The sequence below is a fragment of the Anser brachyrhynchus genome (genome assembly GCF_964034855.1).
Source record: "Anser brachyrhynchus genome assembly, chromosome: 8".
In the NCBI taxonomy this organism is placed as follows: Eukaryota; Metazoa; Chordata; class Aves; order Anseriformes; family Anatidae; genus Anser; species Anser brachyrhynchus.
The window spans coordinates 5792101-5811405 of record NC_137702.1 but is presented as its reverse complement, the minus strand read 5'-3'; the positions used below and the strand labels follow the sequence as shown (position 1 = coordinate 5811405).

General features: G+C 41.5%; 1 protein-coding gene and 1 long non-coding RNA gene across 13 annotated transcripts in view; both read right to left on the bottom strand.

Moving 5' to 3' along the window:
- The window catches only part of LOC308199281, a 28079-nt gene extending 8776 nt beyond the window's left edge, over positions 1 to 19303 (bottom strand). For all 3 annotated transcript variants that reach the window (XR_013954557.1, XR_013954558.1, XR_013954559.1), the window contains exon 1: positions 4092 to 19303. This is a non-coding gene — a long non-coding RNA (uncharacterized lncRNA). The remainder of the gene's footprint in view (positions 1 to 4091) is intronic.
- The window catches only part of GLIS1 (GLIS family zinc finger 1), a 192659-nt gene that overhangs the window by 79568 nt on the left and 93786 nt on the right, over positions 1 to 19305 (bottom strand). The gene's annotated exons all lie outside the window — the stretch shown is intronic.

Below are 19305 nucleotides of genomic sequence, written 5' to 3'. Positions count from 1 at the left end.
ACAAACATCATCTCTGTTCCAATCAGAGTAATAAAAATTGTCTTACAAATTATAAGGCTATAAAAATTGAAGATGACTGCTTCTGCCATCCAGTTGGCTTGCACTGACTTTGGTATTTGGTGTTTGAATGTAAACAGCACTGCTGATTCCTCACGTGTTGCCTGCCGTTTCAGCTTGCTACAGACAGAGAAGAATGCATTAAAAGGGGAAGTGTGTTTGTATGGCTGCTCCCACAAAGTGTACGGCCCCTGAGCTGACCCTGGCCACAACGCCAGGGGACAGCCGAACCAGAAGGATACCTGCAGAACATCGTGCCTTTTGCCCTGGCTGGTATTTATGGGAAACTCAGCAGCATCACGAGGAAAATCTAGGGGAAGTTTATTGCTTTAAAGCATCATTTTGCACATGAACATCTGCTGAGACAGAACTCATCTTTGACCACATGCTGTGGAATGAAAAATGTTTCAGAATCTGTTATTTTTTCTGGCTGTACTGATGTGGGCATCCACTATCTCAGCCCACAATGTACAAACAGGCAACGCTTCCATGATAGAACTGCTGTGGCTGCAACAGCACGAATAAAAAAATCCAAGCCAGAATGGCCTTTTATCAGGAAGATTTTGGATTTGCTGCACCTGAGCAGGGCACTGACAGCCCTGCAACCCCAACATATGCCATTTGTTCCATGCAGACGTGTCTACGGGTGCTTACACAGCCCCATCCAGCTGCCTGTCCTGCAGCATGCTGCTCTTACACCGCCCGTCCTGCCTCCTAGTCAGATTACTTAAACAAAAGCCTATTTCCAACTCTAAAATACAAATCCCGTGCATAAATGCTCTCTGGGGGTGGGTGCTGCTCTGAGCAATGCCTCACCAGGGATGGCTGTTGGTGACAATATTTATCCCAGCCTGCAGCGCTCATCCCCAAACGGGCTCTGTGTTGGCGCTGGTGCCGGGGCTCCTGAGGGGGAGGCATTTTGTCTTGCTCCCTCTGGCATAGCCCTGGCAGGCCATAGCCCTGCTATTCTTTTATATACCTTTGCAGCGAGGCAGTGGGATCCAGCATCCTTTTGTCAGCAACTGCTAAGGATGTAAATCCTTCTCAAAAGCAAGGCTAGGGTCCATTCTGCAGCAGTTCACATGAAAGATTAATTTGGACACTGCAAAATCAGCTCCTTAAAGATATCTCAAAAGTGTGAGAGAAAATGAAATGTATTAGAACCACGGCTGTTCGGTACCTGCCACCCACGTTCACCAGCAGCATACAGAAGAGAATAAGCACGTTAAGGTGCTAACACGCCTGGCAGCAGGTGATTGATTTAAGGTGGTGACTTGGCACCTGTGGTGGGATTTTTATGTAAAACACAATCTTGGTTCGTGTATATACCCCTTCTGCAACAACCAGGCTGGGGGAGTATGCATGGGGCAAAATGCACACATACATACCTATAAAAACCACCTAGGTACACACACACGCGCGTATATGCGTATGCTTTTAAATACTCCCACAATGAAGTACAACTGCCTAATGAAATTACTGAACTTTGCCTGTTATAAGCCCTGCTGCCAATCTGCCACCCTGCATTCCACCTTTCACAGAGAATTCAGTAAACATTTCAATCCAAATCTCAGACCCATAGCGGAGGTATCAGTAACAGTGACATATTATGAAACTTTCATTCCCTTTCCCCCTCCCCTTCTGCCCCAGTAATAACTGTCAGGCGATCCTGGCAATTTCACAAGCACAGCAATGATTCAGCTGGCAGATTTCAGTGGATTATTGTGGCCAATTTGGAAAAACACTCTAATAAGCATTACTTTCCAGAAACCAATATAAATCTGGAAGAGAGGATTATTAAACCCAGGGAAACTATAACAAAAGACATTAATTGCATTTTTGGAAGGACCTTTTGAATTAAATTATTACCTGCTAGTTTATAAGGCAAATATATAGATAAAATCCACTACCGTGACAAGAATTTATTTATATTGGCTACATATATACACTGTAGGAAATTTATATATAAATATAATTTACACACAAACACTACGCTCATTTATGGCATTATGTAAGCAATACATGTTGTTACATGTCTGTATGTGTATCTTCAGACAATTAGGATTAGGTTATTTACTCTCACATACACACATATGCACACAAGTCAAGTAGAACAAAAGATCAAAGGTAGGAAGTGATCACAATGAATTATAAGCCATGTGTTTGTGTATTTGTGCGTGTATTTGGGGGTTTCTAGATAGTCTTACAACAGAATACAGCAGTTTCTTAAATTGGGTCCACAGCACTTGGAAAGATTTTCCCGACTTGCTTCTCATTTGCTGCTTGTGCATAATTTTGAAAAATCACTGGCCTGCTCCAAAGTCTGTTGAAGTATATCAGGAGCTTTCTCTCGACATCAGCAAATGCTGGATCAGGCCATTAAGGCAGAAAGATTAATCATTGCCTCTAACTCTTGTGTCTTTGGGGACTGTGTGAGAGGAACGATGGAACAACCACAGGCCGTTTTGGAAGTTCAAACACAAGATGACTCAAGGATTCATCCCACTGTTGAATAACAGTTTGGAAAACAAAATACTGTATTCTTACAATAATATGATGTAACCTCTGATTTTCTTATTTTCCCTGTTACAAGGCTGTTAGGTTGTACATGTGTTGCTCATATTTTGTCTGTCTTGTCTATGTATCTTTCCAAACACGTAGTGATTAGCTTTAGAAGTGAATGAGAAACCCCTTCCCTTCAAAGTGAACTCACGTCCTCGTTGGAGTCAGAGTTCTGGAAGGCTTAATAAAGCAGCAGGAAGGCAGTGCTGCAAACAAATATTTAAATAGCTCAGATCATATACCCCACTTATGACAAAAACTGGTCACAAAGTCTGAATTTATTTTGATAACTCGAAAACAGAGCTAGGTTTTCACACTCCATTATTATTAATGAATAGACCAGGAACAAACACAGGAAGCCCAGCTCCAAAATAACTACTGCATAGGACACTGCTGTTATCCAAACAAAACACGCAGGGACTGCGGCTGAGCCACACGACTCCCACACAGCTACTTTTTGTCTTCCTGAAGGGGAAATAGAGCCTGTGTCCTGAACCTGAACACGTTCAGCACCTGTCCTGTGCCAAACACCAGTGCTGTCCACTCTGGTTCTGGTATTTCCAAGTCTGCATTTCACAACCACAGGGTCTGATAAACCTCTAAGTTTCTATAAATGCAGATGCAATTCACAGGTCCCTTCCTATTCTCAGCCAGCTCCCTCCAGGGAGTGGCCATTACAGACAACAGGTTAAAAAAGAAAGGTATTTGAACCTTCTGCTGACCTTGGCAGATGACCACGAATCCCCACCCCAGCACAAGATGCTCACTTGCTCATGGCGCTGTGGCCACCTTGCAAGTGATAGCGTCAGGACTGTGCTGAAGGGCGTACAGCTAACACATTGCCCTAAGCGCCCCTATCAACTCTCAGTTTTATTTATTCCCAAATTCATTGATATACTACAAATAAATAATGAACTGTCCTTTTCCCAATAATTTCCATCTTAATTTTTGTTTCCTGGACACAGCAAGACCAAAAACTCAAGCACTGTACGGTAAAGTCAAAATTCTGCATCCACCATTAAACACAGGGACAGATTTTCAGAGCAAGAAAGAATAACGGAGTTGTTTCCCTTTCTTCTCCTTTTAGGATTGCGTACTGATACATGCAAGTAAGACATGTCCTCCCTCTGCTTTTAATCCCAAAAGACAGCCAGGCATGAGCTGTCTGCTTCATTTGACAAACACTTGGCTTTCAGGAGGATATGACTCGCAGTAACAAAAGGCTCCAATGTCTTATACTGTTTTGCCCTAAACATTACTGCAGTGTGCAATTACCATAGAACTCACTGAGAAAACAAAGTCCCTGGATGATTCACATCGTACATTTTCCCTAAACCTGAGCTAAAAACTTCAAAGCCTCCCAAACTGAATCACCAAACTGAATCACCCTGTTTTCAAACATGTCAAGGAGCTTCAGGAGAGCAGCCCTCAGAGGTGCCATAACACAGCAAAGCCCAGAGAAAGTCACCCACCTCTGTAACAGGAGCACTCAGTATCTTGTGAACCGGGGCTTGATTATTGCGCTTGTATCATAAAGGCCTCGCCTGTGCTCCTGCTTGTTTGCGGTCATTGGGAGTTTTGCTTTCAGCACAGCTGAAATTTGCCTTTAGGAACTGGCAGAGGCTTAGAGCTTGCAGCTGGGCAGGCTCCGTGCAGGTGCTCAAAGGTTGGAGACCCTGCCTTGCCCGGGGAGACTCTCCCCGCAGCTTTGCACGGTCGTTTTGATGCCTGAGAGTGGATGGGACAGAGCAAAATGGGATTGCTGGAGGGTGGGAGGGCAGCACCTTCTGCCTGCCCACGCAGTGGTAGCTACAGTCCCAGCTAGGAGCTCCAGTGGCTACTCTGCAGCTGCTCCAGCATGTCTGGAGACAGACCAACCTCTCTTTCCTTTAAATAAGGCCAACGATTTGATAGCTAAACGATGTGTCTGTTTCTATAATAACATTATGAAACATTTATCAGAATTTACCAAAACCAGACTTGGGTCATGAGTAAAGCCGCTGTACGCTCATAAATGTAGCAAAGAACCAGAAATTGGTCTTTTAAGGCTTTCTGTTCTTCATCTTTCATAATCTAAATTAAAATTGGCTGCAATCAGGCCTGGAAATCAGGCAGCCCTGCTATAGTTGTTTACTAGTAACTGTATTTAAGCTAAATTTGCCAGTATTCTATATTTAACATTTTCTTAAGTATACACTGGTATCTTTGAGTGCATGGAGGGAAAGAAAGTTGAAACAATGACAACATTTTTGGTGCAACACTGCAGTCAAAAGAACTCCATTTAATATACAGGTTTGATAGTTTGTTTTGTCTAAGGTGGCTATTTTGCATGCTGGAGTTTTGTACTTGAAATGGTTCCTGGGCAAAACACTGTAGATTTAGAATGATACGCTGCCATGTTTTTATGAAAAATATGGTTTTGTTTAGGCTACAATTAGAAGCTTTCACAATTTGTCTCTGGAAAACTGAGACCAAAAACTCCAGAGTCAGTTTGTTTACTGTGAACTGAAGTAACATCTATCTTCGTAAAGTTTTACAATAAAAGAGCCTTCAGCATAGTAAGACCTAAGAGTTTTCCTACTAAAAATGTAGGGCTGCCATGCAATTCTTAACGCACTCCAATTCACAAGGCTACGAGCCATGCATTGTTTTGAAGCCATGGGGGTAAATCAAATTATTATGAATGATACTAATGATCCCATACTTGCTTGAACATAATGCATGATATAGCCTTGCCTTTAGGGATTCTTTTTTTTTTGTATTTATAATTGTTATAAATGGCTCGCTCCCTCTCTTTTGTTGATTTTACAAACAAATGCACTCAGGTACAGAGTCTGCCTTTTCCAGGTTAATCATGTGAGCCAAATCAGCCATGCCTATCATATGAGAAGTCCCAGTGTAATGCCCCAGAAAGACCCAAGTGCAATAAACAGAGCAGCATATCATAAAATACATACAACTACCTTCTCCCAGAGGGAGCTAGAGCAGCTGACCTGTGTCAGTGGATCCTCAGTCATGATTTAATAGAAGTCCTTTCACATTGACTGGAATAGGTTTGGTTTTTCAAAGAAGTGGATCTAAACACAGTTATCAAAGGGAATTCCTGGGTGATCAGAGTATGCTGTCCTTCAGCAAAACAGGCATTTTTATTAAGTACAGGTCAATTATAAACACAATATCCAAAAATAAAATACAAAAGCTATATAATGAGAGAAGACAACCATCACAGACTTTCAGAAATCCAAATGGTTTCTTTGCCTTGCCCTTTTCTTTCCCAGCAAAATCAGGCCAGATCCCAGCTGGTAAAAACTGGCAAATTTCCATTAGCCTGTGGGTCATTAACTCTGAAAAAAGGGCAGTTTCAAAACCAGTTTTGTGTATAGTGTTAGTTTCTGTCAGCGTTGCTATAAACAATCGAAATTGAAAGTATTTGGGATGACTGCAATACCCACTTCTTTCTCTTGCCATTCAGAGATGCGTTTCAACACAGACTTTCCTAAAACAATTTATACGTATCGGAGCCTGTATTTGACAAGACAAAATATTCAAAACAAGCTTCATCTGCCTTCGAAGTTGCACCCCTGGTGATGCACAAACATAGTCTGTTGGCGATCAACAAGCATCAGACCAATTCTTAACGGAGGTGCCTTCACCTGCTAAGGGGAACGACTCATTCATAACAGCTGGGGCAAATGCTAAGACCAGGGAGCTGATGTGCTTCCTCATCAGCCACCAAAAACCTTTGCAAGAAATCTCAGTCCATGCCAGATGTAAAAGATGGAGACAGCATCATCATGCTTTTCACTGTCTTGTTTTTCTGCTATGTTTATCCTGCTCAGAGTCGCCAAAGAATTGGCAAATGCAGGCCCAGGTACAGATTCAGCAGAGATGTCTTAGGGAAGAGCTGGCCTCCTTCTCTCTCCCCAGGTTTGGCTTAATGTCATCTGATTGTGAGCCCGTACCTGTGCACCTCTCAGCTCCACAATGCAGTTGTGCCCTGCACTGTTTCCCAGACAAAACACAGCCCAATCTGATCTGATCTGATCAATGCACATCAAAGCATCACGCTTGAAACAAAACTTGAATTTCACTGCCTGAATTTTGAGGAAATTGAAGCAGGAATCTGCAGGTGAAGGTGCTGTGCTCAACAGCCCTTACTTGCCCAATTTCCCAACAGAAATAAAATATCCATATATCACGGCACAGTCATTCTTGGCACAATGGCCTAAGTGGTACAATCGCATTCCCTGGAATGAATAGCAAGGCTTTCATTCATGGTGAGAAGAAACATTCTGTTCTATAAAGGTCAAACCTGGTAAGAGCAAAGCAAAACAGAAGGTACCATTCTTGGCAATGTGACTGCTCTACCAGTCATCCCTGATTCCATGCTGGCCGGTGTGCAAAGAAAGCATTCATTTGTGAAATGGGCTGACAGTCTTGCCTGGAAGGACAGGGGGACGCACAATGTATGGGCTGCTGAGCCAGCTCTGTGCATGCTGCCTGTCCCTAGCTACCTTACAGCAACATTAGGAGGACAAAATACACAAATAATATCTTTAGAGTGCAGACACCTGAAGGCTAAAAATGTATTCCTGTGCCTGTTATTGCAAGTCCTTCTCTTATGCCTAATGACAAAATCAATTTTCACAGAATGGCAGAAATCAGCAATAAGACAGTTTGCATTCAAGATGATCTTCTACAATGTTTTTCACTTATTCAGACAGTCTACCTTATATTCTTCACATAATTGGGTATCCATTATTTCCACTATGAAATTATTCCAGTCTAAAATACACCTCATAATTAAGGAAACTTTTACTGAAAGATTAGCATTCATTTTTCCTTTGCTCAGTTATGGCTGATCTCCCGTACTTACATTCTCTGCTCTCCTCTAAACAACCCCTCCCTTTCCTTGTTCTCTGCTCCCCAGCCCTTGTTTAATTCCTTTAATCTTTCCTTAAAAGACTGTCTCTCTGTCCCCTTAATCATTTTTTAATTTCCCATCCTTTAGGCGAGTGCCAAAGATGTTAAAATGAGAGATGGATGCTTGCCATAAAGGAACAGTACTCCTGTAACTCCAAAACAGTTGAAATCATGAGAACTTGCAGGCCATTACCCCATTATGTGAATGGTATTTTTACAGCACTAGAAATGAAGTAATGCAGAGACAAATATTCATGTTTTATACGTGTTGTCATTCCAGTGGCCCAGCTACAAGTTGCGTGAGAGCAATCAATGTAAAGTTAGGAATATCTCAAGCCACAGTTAAGAATGCCCACACTTCACAAAGGTTCCTTCCACTCTGATGCCTTCTACTTTGCCCTGTGCTAAAATGTCTTTCCTTTAAAAAGGTCTACATTTGCTGCTTCTCAGTATCCATCTATAAGGAGAGACAATACAGAATCCCTCACCTGGCCTCTCCTGGTATGTTCACTGTGTACCTCTGAATCCTCACCCTCTAAATTCAGCACAGTCTCTTCACACCTGAAAGTCTTTCTGTTCATCTTCTTTCAAAATCCAAAGAAAAATGGTCAGCATCATCAGAGATAGTTTTGGCATATCACTTCAGCCCTCAAGTAAGGTATACAAAAGAAGAGGTTTGCCAAACTAGTGTAAAGCATGCTATTTTTTAGCACCTACCTGGCTAAAAAAACTTAGACTGACTAAGCTGGTGTGCTCTGTGCAGCTGATGCATATGCCAGGTTTCTGTGTTTTTGCTGTCATCTTTTCACTCCTGAAGACAAAACAAAAGCTAAAAATGTTTAGTTAGACCAAAGCATTGTAAACAGTGACCTCTGAGATCACCCCGACCATGCAATTAAAGATGTCATAACGTTTGAGGATGTGCAGGAAGATAAAAGTCTGGGAATAACTGTGATGCTTTTACATATTTTCACATATTCTGCTTTTTTCTGCTCTCCCCATGTCACGTCTGAGTAGAGAATTTATTGCATGGAGGCAAGTGGGCACCGTGTCAAGCATTAGATGTGGTTTTGCTGAGAACACCCCATACTGAGTCAGGTCTACCGCTGTTTTTCTGTGAGTCCAAGCAAGTACCACAAGGTAGGTCTCTTGCCAGACCCCCTCTCCCTGCAGTACCCCAGAACGTGTTTTCAGGCACCAAGGCTCGGGCCATTCCAGGAGCACCCCCATGGGCCTTGTTTTCTGTGGAGACAGCGTGCTGGAGATCTACAGGGAACCGGTCCGAGACCGTGTCTCTTTATAAGGGAAAGCAAAGCAACTCCTGCAGCTGGTCATTGCTGCACAAAGGCAGAGAAATGTAGTTGTACCATTTTGAAATCAGCAAAAACAAGGCTGGGTTTGTTTCACACCACTTTGAAAGACCCTGGCTTCCAAGTGTCGACACTGCATCTTTCTCAAAGGCCCGGACAGAAAGGTATTCTGTGCCTCTGGGTGTACTGAAGGGATTATTGTAATGTGACATGATACCTGGCCTCGCGGAGGCTGGGCTCAGTGACCCAGAAGGCCCTACCAGTTTCGCCTGGTGTTTTCCTGTTTTTTTAGTACTCCGTCTTCCCCGCTCTCTCACTGAAACAGCGAGTGAAATCATATCAACATGGACACAGCAGATTAGCTTTACAAGGTTCCCACCTGTCTGACATTCATCAGCTCTCTAATCTAACAGTAACACAATACCCTGTACAAGTACACGTTGAAGCAGCGTGCTCACAGCCTGAGGCCAAGGGCTGCAGGTTAAACCCAGGCCCTGCCTGTCGCTGCCGGACCGACCTTAGTGCTGCCATTCCCGGGGGCTGGCAGCCCTCCACGCAAGGGCTAAAGGCAAGTTGTAAGCAAAGGCTCTAAAACACTTGGAAGAATCTCCCTGAATCAAAACCATTTCATAAAAGGCTCTCTGCCAGGCAATAAAATATTTTTGATGGACTCTTATTTTATCATTACCCATGTAAGAAAAATGTATTGCAAGAATCCCAACACAATTCAGGGAAGTAATCATTTGCAGATTTAGTAGGCATTCTCAATTGGCAAAAATGAAAGATTTATTGTAGGGATGATGAAACAAAGAGCAGTTGTGCAAACTTTACTGAGCTGGATTATGAGAACATGCTTTTTCCATTTCCCACTTTTAAATGCCTTGGATGCTGTTTCAAAAGAAAGATCAAGATCAATTATTTAACGCTGCAGTTACACCGTACCTGAGTGAGGATCTCTTCACACATATGTTATCTGTACGCAACAATAAAAGAAGGCGATCGAGGGAAGACGCTGTTATAGACAACAAAAGCAGACTTTTGGAATAAAACTCATATTCCTGATTCCACAGGCAGCCCAGGGACGTGAACAGAAAACTCGGGCAACAACAAATGTCTGTGATATAAGTGTAAAAATTTGACTTACAGAACGCAGAAAATACAGGTGTCCTGGAGATAGCACACGGGGCTCTGAACACTTCGTAATAGCAACAATTTCTTTGAAAGCCACTGTACTGCTGAAAAAAATTGCAGTTTAGCAAACTCTTACTCACGTGAGTAATGCTCTGAAGCGGAAGGGACTTTTTGGTCAGCAGAGGTGCACACTCCCACAGCAACTTTAAGAAATAGGTGGAAGAGAAAACACTTTGGGAAGAAACAGTTCTTTTTCCTGCCTTTTCTGCCAGGGACTCAATGTGTGACTATTGGCACTTTGTAGCTGAGCCGTTCTGGGCTCACACACCCTGATGTAAATTCAGGGTTTCTTTACCATTACACCAGTGTAAACAGGGACAGAAGGTAGCGGAGTAATTTGCCTGAATTTAACTGAATCTGGAATTTGGGTGCAACACTTTTCGCCACAGGAAATGCTGTACACTGGCAGAAGCCTGTAAGAGCTTTGAGGTTCACAGCAGAAAGAACCGCTAGAGATGCAAAATAGCATTATGGATGTGTTACGTTCTTGGCCTCGCTACCTCTCTGTGATTATTCACACTCCCTGTGCTCCAGGGAGACTAACCTCGTTGTGCTCGTGTGGAAACGGAGATCTAACGTCAACGTTTCCAGAAGTGCTTACGAAATTTCAGTACCTTCGTTATATGCTGTCTGCTTTGAGAGAAGGAAGACCTCAGCTTCAGAGGTGCCCTGTTCAAGCTGGGGACCTCCACAATACAGCTACCCAAATGCAGGGTGCACTTCTGAAAATCTTGAAAATCCACAATGTGGACTGTCAGATGCCAGAAGGTCAAGTTTTGACATACTGAATTTAAATAACACATTATTTATTACTAGGCCCACTGGACGACTTGTTAAGCAAGTGAGAAGGTTTCAGAATCTGGCCCACTGTGAAGCCTACACCAATATAGCTGCCCCGTGTTGTGGAATGATGTTTTTTTTATTTCCCATCCGATTGTTAAAAGCTAAGGGTTGCTGGTTTGCCCTGAAGTAACAAACAAATGCATCATATTTAGAACTGAGATCCAACTGCATAAATGACTGTATAAAATTTTTAATGTGCACTAAATTCCTCTTTCTCCCCTGAGACTGCAGTATACAGCCTTTGTGCTGCCTGCAAATGCAGATTAACATTTTTATTAAATGACATATGTTTCACTAATATGGAGTATTAAAATGTATTGGCCTAATAAGAAACATTAATGAGTATATCGTTGGCACAGTTTTTAAACAATATTTAATTTTACTGCTTTTTAATTTGACCAAACCCTCTGCCAGGTGATTCAGGCTATTTTCTTTCTTGAGGTTAATCGTTGTTCAGGAAGGCTAAATCACTGACAGTTCAGAGCAATTCCAGGCCGTTTTTAATAATCCCCACAGAACACATACACAGAAATAAAATAAAGCCAAACACTTAACCTCAAGTACACAGTCACAAAGACTGCTTAAAATTTTAGAACTTCCAAGCTTTCCACTTTCTAAGTGGAAAGATTAATAATGTTCAGATGCAAAATCTTTTAAAAATGAAATTTTAGGGGGAAGAAAATCCTCTGTCACTGCTCCCAGATATTAGATAACTGCAGACTGCCCATGGATCAGTCAATGCAACCTACTTTCCCAGACCCTGTGGAGACAACTCACCCTGCCAAAATGATGCTGAACCCATCTTTGAGGTACTCTTGGGGTGTGTTAAGATGTTCCCACGGGAAGCAGGTAGTTCATAAGTATGTTTACTGCTCTGCAAAGCTTGTGACTAGATGGGGAATGCATCTGACCAGCCGAGGGTGTATCGCTTGTTCTTTCCTACCGTGCAGATTCATATAGTGAAACTGATGGACGATTCAGTCCCAGACAGGATGCATAGTGAGAAGGAAGTCTTGTCATACTGTTGCTACATAGGAAATGGTGAGCTCCAGAAATTCTGAAGAGTTATTGCAAACCCAGCACTTAGAGGCTGGAAAGCCTTTCCCTTTTTGCATCCTCAGATGTGCTTATTTGATACAATTCATTGATCTGCATGGCAAAGAAAGTGATCTTGTGGTGCAGCTGGAATGAATTGGCAGTTAAGAGGCTGCTTGCAAGATATCTTCAAAAGGTGATGCCCCATGAGAGGTTTATAGGTCTGTGCTGAGACTGGGGCTTGAATAAATCTACATATGGACTACCATCCAGAGCCAGGCCACAGTAGAGCTGGAAATATTCTGTGTCTTAAAATGAGAAGAAATCACTAATGGAGTTTTGTGGGGCAATGGGATAAGGATAAAAACATGCCATCGAGATGTAAGTTTTGTGAGCAAACTGGGCAAATGGAAGGGAAAGGAGTCTAGGAAAAATCTTCCAAAAAGACCTGGGAGCAATGCCTAGAATTTTGTCTGGCAGCCAGACATCATAGGTCACAACTAATAAATTGTAAGTTTCTAAGCTGGGCATACTTTAGCCTATATATTTGACAAAGAACACAAATGACTTAGTTCAGTGTGGAGGAGTTCTGATCAAATTACTTCTCTGTGCCACAATGGTGCCAAGCTGCACAGTCACTGTGTAGAAGCATTTCAACACAAAAATGTTTCCTTCCTTTAAGATGATCGCTATCAAATCGCTGTCAGGTGTTTGTCAAAAGCTCAGAGCGTTTAGGATTCTGACAGATATCTGCTGCTTTGGAGGAAAGTGGTTCATTTTACCTCTATTCAAATAATGTCACAGCTGGGATTATGTTAAAGATATATTTTTTTCAGTAGCCAAATCAAAACACTGAAGAATGAAGGGAGGAGAAATCAGTCCAGAATGAGCTGAGATACAATTGTTTGGGGACTGCTCTAACAAAATAAAAACTCTAAATAAATCAAATGGGGAGAGCTTTTACACAACCTTGAAAAGCCTCTTTGTTTAATACTTTTCATTCTGAAAAGTCAAAAAAGACGGGTTAAAATACAGAAAAAAAAAATCATTATTTCTAAATTAGTACACTGTTTAGAAAATGCCAATAGTAACAAAATCCTCCAGCCCTGTTCACTGTCCCCCAATCATTCTGTTTTCCAAACTGAATGTGATCCAGATTCACTAATGATTTTCTTCTCAAAACTCTGTTTTGCAATGATACTACTACTGGTTGGAAAAAAATGGCCTGGAACATCTAGTAACATTTCTAGTGGGGAACATGGAAAGAAATATTCGTCCTTGTGCCACAAGTCTAGCTGTTCCCTAAACCACTATCTGCTTTGTCTTGTCCCCATAGCTTGAGTAGATACTGAGTTTTATTAGCTGAAAGGATCCAGCACTGTGAGAAATCACAATAGTGGTAATTAATTACATTATATGGTATGGCAGTGAGGTTCACAGAGCAAGTACCCACTATGTTGTGGTGATATTATTGTTATTATCCCGCTTTGATTCTTAAAAGAATGAACAGCAGTATCTACACACAGTGACTAGCTCTGCATAAACATGCCAGGAAAACTGCAGTCAAAAAGTAGGATTATGTTTTAACCAGGTCCCCAATTACTGAATAATTTATCAAGTCAAATTAAATAAAACTTTATGGAATTAAATGCTCTTGTGGATAAAAACAGTATGTATTTGAAGCCTAATGCTTCCATGTAAAGCCTACCATACTCCATTTATCAGCTATCTTCAGTATCCTGTGTAAAATTTTTAAGGCATGCAACTGAGCTTGAATACCCTTCTGGGTGCTGGCAGCAATAGTCACAACTTACTTCCTTTGTATTTATTTAGATTTATGCAAACAAAGGGCCCAAGAATATGCAGTGGGACCTAACCCATATCAAACTGCTGTGAAAGAAAACGAGCCGCCCTGGTCGGATGGAAATCCATCTAGCCCCTCCAATGCTCTCAACCGGAGAAAGCAGCCACACCTCACAGCACGTCCTGAAGGTCGGCAGTCCCAGGGGAGGGATGCCCCATGTTGGGAAGCTGACGGTCCTTCAGGGAATCACTGGAGCTACTCGCTCTGCGGCCCAGCTCCAGCAGGCAGGTGTCGAGCCCCCGCAGACACCGCAACGTGCTGTACTATTGCACCGTGGCTCCTGGCCGCACTACAAACCACAGGTTTGCATTCCCGTTCTGCTGCAGCAAACCAAGGGACAACGCCAGACACAGAGGAAACTCTCAGAGCGTTTGCTCTGCGAGATCAGTCAGGCTGGAGCTCTCCCGTGGACACCAAGAGTTCAAATTCACCAGATGCTGGTGGGGAACTGACACAGTGACGAGTCCAAAGCCATTTGCCTGCCCCGCAGTGCTGGTGCATGCCTAAACCCATCTGCACTGCTGTCAGGCAGTCTGTAGTGGGTTTTGTAAACAGATAAACATTGTGTTTTCACCAAACCACTGAATTGCTGTCTACTTCTCCTCTAATCACAGAGTGGTTTTAATGGGGCAATTCCTTGAGTGTTGGGAAATGCCACCAAAGGGACCTCATAAAAAGAGAGATCTGTAACGAGGCAGCCTTGATAGAACTGATGTTTCCTACCATCGACTTCAAAGGAAAGAAAGTGTGGCTATTGTTTTTTTAAAGCACTCCTTCGGCATCAGCGCATGACACCCTCCACGCCAAAAGCCGAAAACACTTTGCAGACCTCCACAGCATTCCCTCGGGTCCGGCTCACTGTTCAGGTGAAGTAACTCCCGTCAGCCCGGGCACGCAGGCCTGTCTCCCTGCACTCGCAAGACCCGCTCAGACTCACTGGCAGATGTAGCCCACAGAGACCTCACTACTCAACGTGCACTGCTGGGCACACGCTCCCCACTGACCGTAGGCAGCATAATCCTTGCTATCTACTGACAGCAGAGATTCCGCATGGGTTTCCTTAGCAGCGGTGGCAATCACACTGATCTGCCCCACAGGCCCCTCTCGCCCTTAAGCGCCATAACCGGGTTGCTGCCCAGGATGACAAAGGCCTCGCGCGAGGCCTTCTGGCGCTCAGCTGAAAGTTGTCACAGGTTTATGCCACATGGAACCACCTGCGTCATAGAAGAACAATAAAAATAACAAGCAGGATCGCTATCTTTTATGCAATCCGTACAAAAATGTGTTTCAGAGGTCAAATTGCCAGTGCTTAGTTTGTGTGATGCAGTGATCTGAACACAGAGCGGAGCTGGAATGCTGGAATTGCCTCAGGATGCCTTTAGGCAAGTTCCTTATCTGCTCTGTGTCTCAATACAGGACCTATAGAGCCTCACCTTTACGGATCCAAAAGAACTGACTACAAACAGCACAAGTGCGGAGTTTCAGGGTGCACAACAGCAGAACCCAAATCCTTGCATTATGACTGTTCCCAAACCGAACACACTGCACGTACGCAAGGACAAAAGATTTGGCTTCCAAGTCTTACCCAGGCAGAAACACGATGCCACAGACAGGGCTACAACAAACACAGGAGGCATTTGTTTCTTTGAAATACATGAACTAGAAACATTAACAATGGCTGTTATCACCGCCCAGCTCTTTTCATGGATATCACAAACGTTAGGAAACCCAATATCAATAAACACGGTTTGCATATGTAGAAATTACAAAAAGGAAAATATAATACCTTTGCTCATGTCTGTGAAAGCCTGCAACATAGTTTCCCTGAACACAGATGCATGCAGCGATGCTAACTTCATTTTCTACTCTTTATGAAGCCACAGAAAGCACAAGAGGATAAACTGATAAGCCAAGCATGGATTTTTCCAAATCAAACAATGCTAGACAACTAAATGAGCAGCTCTGTATTTACATTTGTAAGCAGAGGCTTAAACCAAAGATGCAATATTTAGAGATCAGCAGGGTTCTACCCACCAAAGTATTGGAAGAACTAAAAGCAGCAAAAGATGCAGCTATGAGAAATTTTTTTAAATAAAAACCATTTAAGCTTACTAATTTTTGCTGTCTCAGACAATCAAAATTCCAATTGTCTGGGACATCAAATCTAAAAAAGCATGAAATTAATCTTCAGAAGTTAAAGTCTTAAATGCATTGCATCATTATTTTTGTTGGATATATTTTTGATTATAATGCAGATGAACCCCAAATTTAATAAAACTAAAATAACATGAGTTAAGTATGAAACATAACAGGATATTGCAAAGAGATTAGGTAGTTTCCTCTAGACTACTTGCAGAGCCCAAGGAAAAACCAAACTGAGGGACACAATGACAAGAAGGCACCACTAAATTAGAGTATTTAACAGAATATGAAAACAGTATACTCATAGTACGGGTTTTGGCAATGAAACACAGCAAGCAGAATACGGACCCGAAACATCAGCATTTCTCTACACCAGATACTGTTTTGCCTGTCGACTATCTGTAGTAAAGAAAGAAGCAGGCTAGCTAAATTTAAACCAGCTGTAACGATGAGAGTGTTACAGTTGGACTGAAGGAAGCTTACCTCATGAAAGTATTGTGGAAACTGCTGTTGGAAAGATAATAAAAGGATTAACTGCTGTTTTAGTGAACCATTTACTTTTCAATCAAAATGTCTCATGTATTTCCTGTTCTCAAGTAGCTTGAATTCCAAAATTCCTTTGTCTATTACAGTACATAGTAGCAAAGCTTGTCATAAGAAATTAATAATTTTACATGGAAAAGTACTTTTATGTATGATGGTGGGGTGCTGCTTGCTGTTAGCTTCTCCTGAGCAGCTCAATACCTAGTCGGCCAGTAATCTTACAGATGGGAACAAAATCGAGGGCTTAAAAAGAAAGTACAATGGGTAATTGTGAACAGAGAAAGAAAATCTCCACTACAAATACCAAGAGATATAAAGTTACTTTAACAGGGCTACAGCAAAAATGAAACAAAATCTCAGACCTCTATAGACACAGAATGAATTGCCTTCTTAATTTGCAGGAATAACAGCACAATTATTATCACATCAAAAGAAAAGCCATCATTTAAAATGACATGACATCACTGCACAAAGAAACACTGCACAGCAACCCTTGTTTAAAGTGGAATGGAATTCACTGGGCAAATAATCCCCACTTGATATTAATAACTTTAAGGAGCCGTGTTGCAGCTTTGGATCCTGTCCCTGCTAGATCAAGGTCTTTCCAGGGTAGGAAACTAAATTTACAAAGACAACTTATTTTTCATGTGCTCACTTGGATCCAGTTGTACTCCAGTAGAGGATTCCAGATTGTGACACTTAATACACGGATACATCTGCTGATAGCACAAGGGTGTTGGTCTGGGAATAGAAGAGTTAACTGCAAGTTCTGCAGTGTGAAGCACCAAATTCTGATTGGGGCAATCCTGGCTGTGGGAACAACAATACACTATCTGCATAAATAAAACATCTTTATGTACTTACATGCCAAGGCTGCATACATGTGCCATGAAAGCTATCTGCAATAGCAGATGCAGAATTTTTTTCAACCTATTCACAACGTTAAGCATTGAGACACTATCAAAAGCCACTTCTTTAATGCAGATGTACATAATTGAAAGGCAAAATCTTTAGCATTTGCTAAGATGTTACATGATTTAATGTCTCTGGTTTATCCAGTTTCCTGTAGGAATGGGAATGTAACATTAGATATCTGCTATATAATACCTGTCAAATACGCATTTTGCAGAAAAAGGCAAAAGTTCCCGCAAAAACTGATTCTTTCAGCATTATAGTAAAGCTAATCAGGGTTTCATGTTTAAATATTTCCTTTAAAAACTGTGAGATATAAGTAGGGAAAAGACCAGTCTCATTACAGAGACTGTTAAAACAGTCGAATAAAAGGAAGGCTAAAATAAAATAGGCATACTTTCACTGTTTACTTAGACTTTGGTTCAGAAAGAAGCAACTAAGCTGCATTATCCTTGCATGATTTATGACCAAAAAAAGATATTTACAGGAACTTCAAGTTCCTTTATACTTTTACAAAATAGGGTTTAGCTACTTCTGGAAATGAGCGAGTCAGTTCTTTCACTCAAAATGAAAGAAACAGGTAAGTCTTAGAAACTTTCCATTTTATCTTGGACGTGATGGCATTGTCTAAAAATCTTCATTGTTTCCAGTATTATTTCAGGGAATACCCACTGAACAGCACGGATATTAAGGTAACATTGCTCATTTATGTAATGGAAGTAAGAATATCATCAGGTGACTACCTAGAGAATATTTTTCTCCGTAAAACACTGAATAACTTTTTTCTTCCTTCTCCCTGCCATACCCATTGCAAGCCAGCAAGCTTTCCTCAAACAAATGAAGAAAAGGAAGCTTTTTATAAAAACATGCTTTCCTTTTCCTCCATAGAAAGCTACAGCTTGCCATGGAAAAGTTTGTCTTGATCTAACTTCCTTACGAACATTTTCCATTATATCATGCTCTGATCATAACAATAAATAGACATACAGTCAAAAATTCTGCCTATCAAGAACAACAACCTGCTGCTATAATCATCCCTTTTGTTTGGACTCATTTGTGTGTGCGCGTATGTGCATGTGCATGCACGCACACGCGTGCGCATGTGGGTGTTACAAATAAGACTTTCCAAATTTCATGGCCCAATTTGGAAGCTTATGTCAAACTTGTTTTGCTTCATCTGTTTCAGTCAGGGTCTTATATCATTGTTGTTGCAAACATGTGGAAAGCTTAATGGAAGTCATTAACTTTTATTTTAGTTTAGCCATATTGTCATCATGGTGGGCAGATGCAGAGATGGTGCTATTCCCAAGATCCTCTTTTTGGAACACTGATGTTGTTTACATCTTCTTGATCAGAAGAGAACAATGGTTTTTACTTATTTTTAAAGCTCTGTTTTGCAAATTAAAAAAGCCCCTAAGAACCTTTGAAAATGTAATTGAAGATATTCCTTTTATTCTTTTAACTGTTTAAAATCCTTAACAAGTTTCTTTTTCTTTTCTAAACTGCCATTCGAAACTTTTGCACTCGTAACTCTATGGGTTACTGTTCAGCTGAAGGAATGAAAAGAATTTCATTAGATGTGTTTTATGTTTCTTGATTAAAAATGTCACCCGAGGCTCAGTGACTTGTTTTACGTTAAGTGACTGCTGTGTGCTTTGATCATCACTTTATTAATGCTTTAATGAATATTAAAAAAAATAAAGCACTGTATTAAAAGTTAAGCTCTCATATAAGGGAACTGAATCCCTTTTCCAAGAACTACAGTATTTCTCACTCAAACATTTCCTTCTATATTAAGGCTTTCTCCAGTTCCCCTGTAGCCTGCTGCAGACTCTTACAGGAAAGCACAACAATTATATTGGAATAAGACTGAAGAGAGAGCAAAAAAGAGAACAGAGTAGTATGCTTCTATTCAAACAAATA